Source organism: Octodon degus, unplaced genomic scaffold (genome assembly GCF_000260255.1).
Source record: "Octodon degus isolate 3935 unplaced genomic scaffold, OctDeg1.0 scaffold00012, whole genome shotgun sequence".
NCBI lineage: Eukaryota > Metazoa > Chordata > Mammalia > Rodentia > Octodontidae > Octodon > Octodon degus.
In genome coordinates, this window is record NW_004524588.1 from 22,457,114 (window position 1) to 22,464,053 (window position 6,940).

The 6,940-nt window shown below is 40.9% G+C and overlaps 1 pseudogene; it reads left to right on the plus strand.

Moving 5' to 3' along the window:
- The first annotated feature begins 6,338 nt into the window (after window positions 1–6,338).
- The window catches only part of LOC101589342, a 109,895-nt pseudogene continuing 109,293 nt past the window's right edge, over window positions 6,339–6,940 (plus strand).

Consider the following 6,940-nt stretch of genomic DNA (forward strand, 5'->3'; position numbering starts at 1 on the left):
ATTTAAAAAAAAACAAAAACAAAAACAGGGGCTGGGGAGATAGCTCAGAAGAATAAGTACTTGCCTGGCAAGCACAAGGGCATGAGTTCAATCCCCGGTTCCGCCAAAATAAATAAATAAATAAATAAAAATAATTTTTAAAAAAATACCGGGGCCAGGCAGATAGCTCAGTAGAATAAGTCCCTGCCTAGCAAGCGCAAGGTCCTAAGTTCAATCCCCAGTACCATAGAAAAAGAAAAGAAAAAAACCCACTTTTTTTGAGACAGTCTCACTAGGTAGTTCAGACTGGCCTTGAGCTCACTATGTAGTCCAGGGTGGCCCTGAACCCAAAGCAACCCTCTCGCCTCAGCCTCCCTCCCACATGCCAGGATCACAGGCATGGACTGGCATGTCTGGCATTTTATTTACCAAAGTGAAGAATCCCTTATTTTTTAATCACTGGAAAATTTATAACCTAAACATAACCAGTTAATATATCTAAAATTATGTAACATAGGTATCTCATTTTTTAAAATCTAGAATAATTAAAATTATAAAACAGCCACTATTAAAACTATATATTTCTATTCTGCGTGTCTTTGTCTTAATTCTGGGATTCTGGAAAAGTACACATAGTCGTTTCAAAAAGATTCTCAACTAAATTTGGTCTTACAAACAGCTTTTTTCAAAAAACAATATGAAAAAAAAACTAGCTTTTTTTTTTCTTAAATTCTTAAGTCCATGCTTTCTTCATAGCTATGGATTTAGTGAAGGGAGTAGCCTCCAGAGGGCTTCTGCTTGAATGTTATTAAACTAAACAGTCACACACAAACATGGAGCGTTGACCTTGGCATGGAATGCAGCAGGAATGGTATTTTCCCCCACTGCTGTTTCTTCAAAAGAAAACAAAATATTTAAACATGCAATGTAATAATAAACAGAGCTCCTCACGTTCACTTTATCTGTACTAACAATGTCTACTTCTAGTCTTTAGTGGTCCTAAGTGTGGTTCCCTTACACACTGACTTTGTATTTAGGGAAAGTAAACTGTGAGACACTTCAAAGACATTAATTCACTAATAAAAATTCTAACTTTTCCTTCAAAATAAGTAAGCTACCAATGTTCAATGAAAAAAAAATACACATCAGAATTATGAAGCCACGTCTGTCATAGTTAAGCTAATGTCAGATCTTTTATGTGACACTGTTTTAGGCCTAGCAATAGATGGTACAGATTTAAGTATTTCCCTCAGTACCCAGAGAATTAAACAAGGACCCCACCCACTGCAGCTCTCCCACCTCAGCTCCTACTCTGAAGCCTGGCCTCGTCGTGCCGGCGAGCTCCAGCAACTCCCATGCACAAACGTCCACCCAACATTAAAGAAAGGCCAAGACCAAAAGAAAGGACCTACAGAACAAGAAACATAGTGTTTGTTTCTGCCAAGGTCAGTCAAGTCCCCTCTGGATTTATCCTGAAACACTGGACCGCAGTTTGCAGATGTTTTGTCAGTGTCAGCCATGTGGATGAGTCACAGCCATTGCTTGACCAACTTGCTCTCTGTGAAACCCTGAGAGAATGTTTTCTCTCCATGTGACTCTCCTTAACCATCCAGCAGAAAAGTATAAAAATGAAGTATAAAAAGTAAAGCCATATTAACAGTCTGGGCTGTAAAAGGCTCAAGTCAACAACTTCTGTCATCGCCAGTCTTATGAAAACTCACTATATTATGGACTACTGGACTACACTGGAATATTTCTCAATTCATGCACCTCCAATATTTAAATGACAATGGAATACCCTTCTCTGACAAAACTAAACAAAAAAAGGGGATACAAATGAAGGACCATTTTGTATCTGTATATCCAAAATAGGACAGAAATAGGGCTCCTTTCTCTTAATTCAATGAATAGAAACATTTGTACTAATAGTGTTTGTGGACAGGATATCATGTCTGCATCTTGTACTATGAATAACCACTAAGAAGACAACAATATACAATGTATTAATTATTGAAACTGTCGTACTAATCGGTTTTGAAACTGTCTCATTGCTATTTGTTTCTCAATAAAATTATTAAAAAAAAAAAGAATGGCCTCTTCCCACTCTCAGGTTGTGCGTAACAGGTAGAGGTGAAACGAGCAGATGTAAACCCCTATCACTGAAGTGTTATAAACAGAACTGAGCCAACACTTGAAAGCCACAAAGTGTCTCTAGACCACTGTCTCTAATCACTGAAAAAAAAATTATATCTTATGCGGATTATCCTCCGGGTTCTTCCACCTCACATTAAAATAGCAAATTATCATTTAGGACAAAAATAAATAAATAAATAAAGTCTGCTATCTAGCAACCACTTAGTATCTGCAAGACATGTGAGTGATCCTGGTATTTCTTTTTCATCTCATGAACAGTTTACAATCCACCGAGAAAGAAATGACCGCGTACCTAATTCTATAAGGAAGAGAAGGAAGAGGCTTCATTATAAGCAGCCAATGAGTTTGAGAAGTTTTGTCTTTTAGGTTGTGGGGCACACTTCAGCTCACCTCCTGGAAGCCAAGAGAGACGAAGGCCTGTTCCAGTGCTCCAGGGTGTGCCCTCAATGACCTTGCTTCCGTCTTAAGCCCCCCCCACCCCAGCAGGCTTGGCCAGGTTCCAGGAGCACCACAAGCCACATAATCAGCACACAGAGCTCTCGGGGCACTCCAAACCTGAACTGCAGCAGAACAGCTAAGGCAGCCCAGCAGATGCAGCTTCATTTGTGGCGTACGTAGCCACAGTTAGCATCTCTGCTCTTGTCCCAAGCTGCTCATTCCCTAAGGGCTGAGTTCTGAGTGATCTGTCAAAATGCTGCTGAGCTTGTGCCTCTGTCCTTTAGTTTCCTGTAGTCTGAAGGTTTTGAATAAACATTTGGTAGAAAGTAGAGGAAAAGCCAAAATGATGTTTTTCTTATCCTTTCTTTTCTTTCTGTCCTTTTCTGATAGACCACATTGTTGTCTATGTAGTCTGAGATAACATTTTTAATTGAAAAATGACAAACTGCTTATCTTAGCATATTATAACAATAAAACAGCAAGATACTCTTGAAAAAATTAATCTCTATGTTCCAGGTTTAAGCATTTAAAATCATTCCATTTCCCACAAAGGTACTAGGGAGACACGGCAGCGCGGCTCAGGGTGTGGAGTGTCCACATGCACCTGTAGGGCCATGACACATCTCTCCAATCCAGTCTCTATTTGTCATGCTGGATAAGACAGTGGACACAGCACCATGATGTATCTACTAGACCTTTTTTATGTACCCAGAGCCGCAAGATTTCTCAACTCAGATTTTTTCAAAAATGTGGCCCAAGGGGATTTCCACCAAGTTCTCTGCTTACCAGAGCCATCCAAGCCCTTACTGGGAAGCCCCCAGCACAGATCCATAGAATGGAAATTCTGAGGATACTGTGGAAAATGTAGACATAAAAGAATGAGGAAAAAAAGTCTGCAAGCTCTATGAAATTGTGAGGGGGAGGCAGGCGAACCGCCAGCCTTGGGCTGACAGCGTTAGGTCACTCCCGCTGCCTGGCTCTAGGTGGTTCCCAGCAGAAACTGCTGGGTCATGACTTTTTACAAAAATATGTCCCAACTCTGTAAATGGTCCTTTCCTTTCACTCTTGACTCCTGAGTACTGTGAATATGACTTTTCCATATTACTGTACCTGTATAAACAGAGATAGCCATTCTAACAGCACTTAAATACTGTAGTACAATCAAGTACTTAAATACTGTAGTACAAGTATTGTGTGTCCCTGACTTTTCCCCAGTTCCCTGTCTCAATTCTAAAAGGCCCAAAAGACTTTCAAGCAAACTACTCCCAAAATAAGTAGGGATAAAGAATATGACATAAGATAACTTCACTATTGGAGTCACTTGGGCATTTCTCTCTCCAGAATTCAAACCCTCTTAAGAAAGAGGCCAGGACGCAAAAGAGGGATTTCACTCATCTAGAGAAAATAAAGCCAAGGTGGGAGGAACTTAGCAGGCCTGGTATGGACTTAGTGTTAAACTCCAAGCACATGAAGTGAAAATAATCAGAAAAATATTCACAGCAGAAAATCAAAACAAGATGGAAATGAGAAACTGCATCAAATCTACTTCCGGACCCACCATGAGGATACTGAACTTGAAGGTGTCAAGCTATTTCACAAACAGTAAACAAAACTGAGTAAGCCCTGGCCCCTTCAAATCCTCAACATGTGGCATTTATAAGGGCTGTTTCATATTGTCCTTAATGTACATCTAATTTCATTTCTGTATCTGTTATCAGAATCTGATAGTTTCTCTATTTTGACGAACTCAAGATATTAAATGCAAGGTGTTACTCTTCGAAACCTGAAAATGGCAGTTAGAAACTGAAAAACCTCAGTCTGTTGTGCAGCAGTGTCTGTTCCTGTAATGTGAATTGAGTTATTCATGATTAACACACAGAGGATAACAAGAAATTCCACTGGTCCAAGTGTGATATTTTTCTCCCTCAACACAATGACATTTTGAAGCCATCAGGGCAAACCACTGCACACTTTAAAAAAAGAAAAAGAAAAAGGTTTTGCAATATATGAGGTCTTTAACAAAAACACCAGAAATCCTACAGAATCTTTCCTTTAGTGTAAGAAGTGGCTGATGCAGCAGATTCAATATTCGCTATACTTTGCACAGCATAAAGCTGGACACACAGATTCTGTTTATATTAAAAACAAAATTAAGTCAACACTCCGGGTACACATTTTTTAAGGAAAAAAAAAAAAAGCCCCACAGATAAAGGCTGCAAGAGATCAACAGATATATGGCACAGATGCTGATGGAGTTTGAACTCTGCTGTTTGCTTTCCTTCATGTTCTAGTTGAAGGTGTAGAGGTTCTTACTAAGATGCCTTAACCATATGTATTTCCTGTAAGACCTGGGGGTTTTGTTGTTGTGATGGCTATTTTTGTGCAATACCTAAAGAAAGTAAGCTTTCTTGGGAAAATATGGTAGAAATTCTTGCGTTTGAGAAAAACAAAAACTGTACTATACAGGACCGGGATACGGCTCAGTGGCACAGCACCTGCCACTGAAGTAAGCATGAGGTCCTGAGTTCAACTCCCAGTAGCCACCCCCCCCAAAAAAATCTAGACCCTACATGTTCTTCACAGATCTGCCAGAGGAATGCATCTTCATGTGACCGAGCTCCTGCATACACAGAGTTAGCATGGACGTCCAGCCTTTTTGGCCTGCCTGGGCTGCACTGAGTGAAGATAATTGTTTTAAGCCACATATATAACATAGGTAATGCATATAAGTGACAAAATTCTCTTATTGAAATTTTTTTTTTGTTTTTTTTTGAAAGAGGGAAGGTGGTCTCTAGGCCACCTGCAGGTGCTTTTCAAATGCTAAGGGACTTTTGGGCTGCCTAGGAAATGCTGCTCACAGCGGACTTGATGAGCTCCACCCGGTAAGTGAAAGCACAGGCCCTGCCCTGGACCACACCAGCAGCAGCAGCAGAGCCAAGAAACGCATGGCCTTTCACGGAGATCAAGTAACTTCACACTGTGGTCTGCCTCCTTCATAAGGACAGCCCCAAACACTTCTACACCACACCATCACCTGCAGGCAAGAAGTCAAAGAGGCTGAGAGAAAGGGCAGGTACATGCGTATCACTGAAACAAGAGCACATCCCTCGCTGAGCAATGAAAGCAGTACTGTGAAAAGATTTCGTGGAATCAATGAAACGTTAAAATAAGCCAGGCCGTTAAGATCCTATTTTATCCTGTAAACAAGTTCTATCTAAAATTTTTCAACACAATAGTATCAAAAATCTCCAGTTTTAATCTGTGGTTAAAACTGATTAAATTATAAGAAATAGAAATATTATCATTTTCTAGAACAGACTTCATTGAGGATTAATGGTTAACTCTCAGAATAACTTGAGGCACCATTCCCGTGAAATCACTGCTTATGAAACTGGCCTCAGTGAATAATTTTTAAACCTGACAATGGAAGAGTCTTCTTATAATTTCTTTGTTCTGGTTCATTCTTCTTTTGAATGAAAATTGTATTGCACAAACAAGCTAATATCTACAAAATATTCTTCAAACTTGTACAACAGAGCTATAAATTGATGGAATTTGCTATGTTTTAAGCTAATACTGGAGAGACAAAGATTGAATGAGTGACTGATTGGTTTATTTTCCCCACATCTTCTAATAGATGCTCTCTGTTATTTTAAAACCTAAAAGGATGGCTCTCCATGTCACCTTCCTCCTAGTCACAACAGATTAAAAAGCACTCCTGGCAGCCTCCTATTTAGGCCCAGGGTCCTCCCAGCTTTCCTGCCACCATGGCTGATAAGGAAGCCTTTGAAGACACAGTGGAAGAACATGTGACCAACAAAGAGTACAAGCCATGGAAAAAGAACACACGTTCCTTCTGATTTGCTGATGATGCCTATTCTGGAGTGGTCCAGCCTAATTACACAGGGCCTTCCCGATGTGACTGGACCAGAAGGGAAGGATTTCAGCATTCATGGACTTGTCCTGGGAATACACAAATCAGAAGAACTAAACAACCTTGTGATAGCCAGCATACAGCTCCCTACTGATGCCCAGTTTGACACATCACACCATGGCAGTGAGGAAGAAGAATTAGGAGTTTTGGATTCTGTTAGTGAAAAAGTGAAATGGTAAGAACCATGAAGGCAAAGTAAACAGGGTTATACGCCCAGAATCCCGACACCACTGCTGCAAAGACTCCACCAGAGAGACCTTCCTGCTACACTGCGCCAGCGGGACCAGTCCCAGCCCAGGCGCAGCGTGGGCCAGACCCTCTCCCACCCCCTCGGGCCGCCCCCCACCACTCCGCCATACCTCCCCCACCCCACCCGCCCAGTAGGAATTTCTGCCAACTTCCGGGAACCCCCAGACCCAGTCCTAGCCCAGGTCC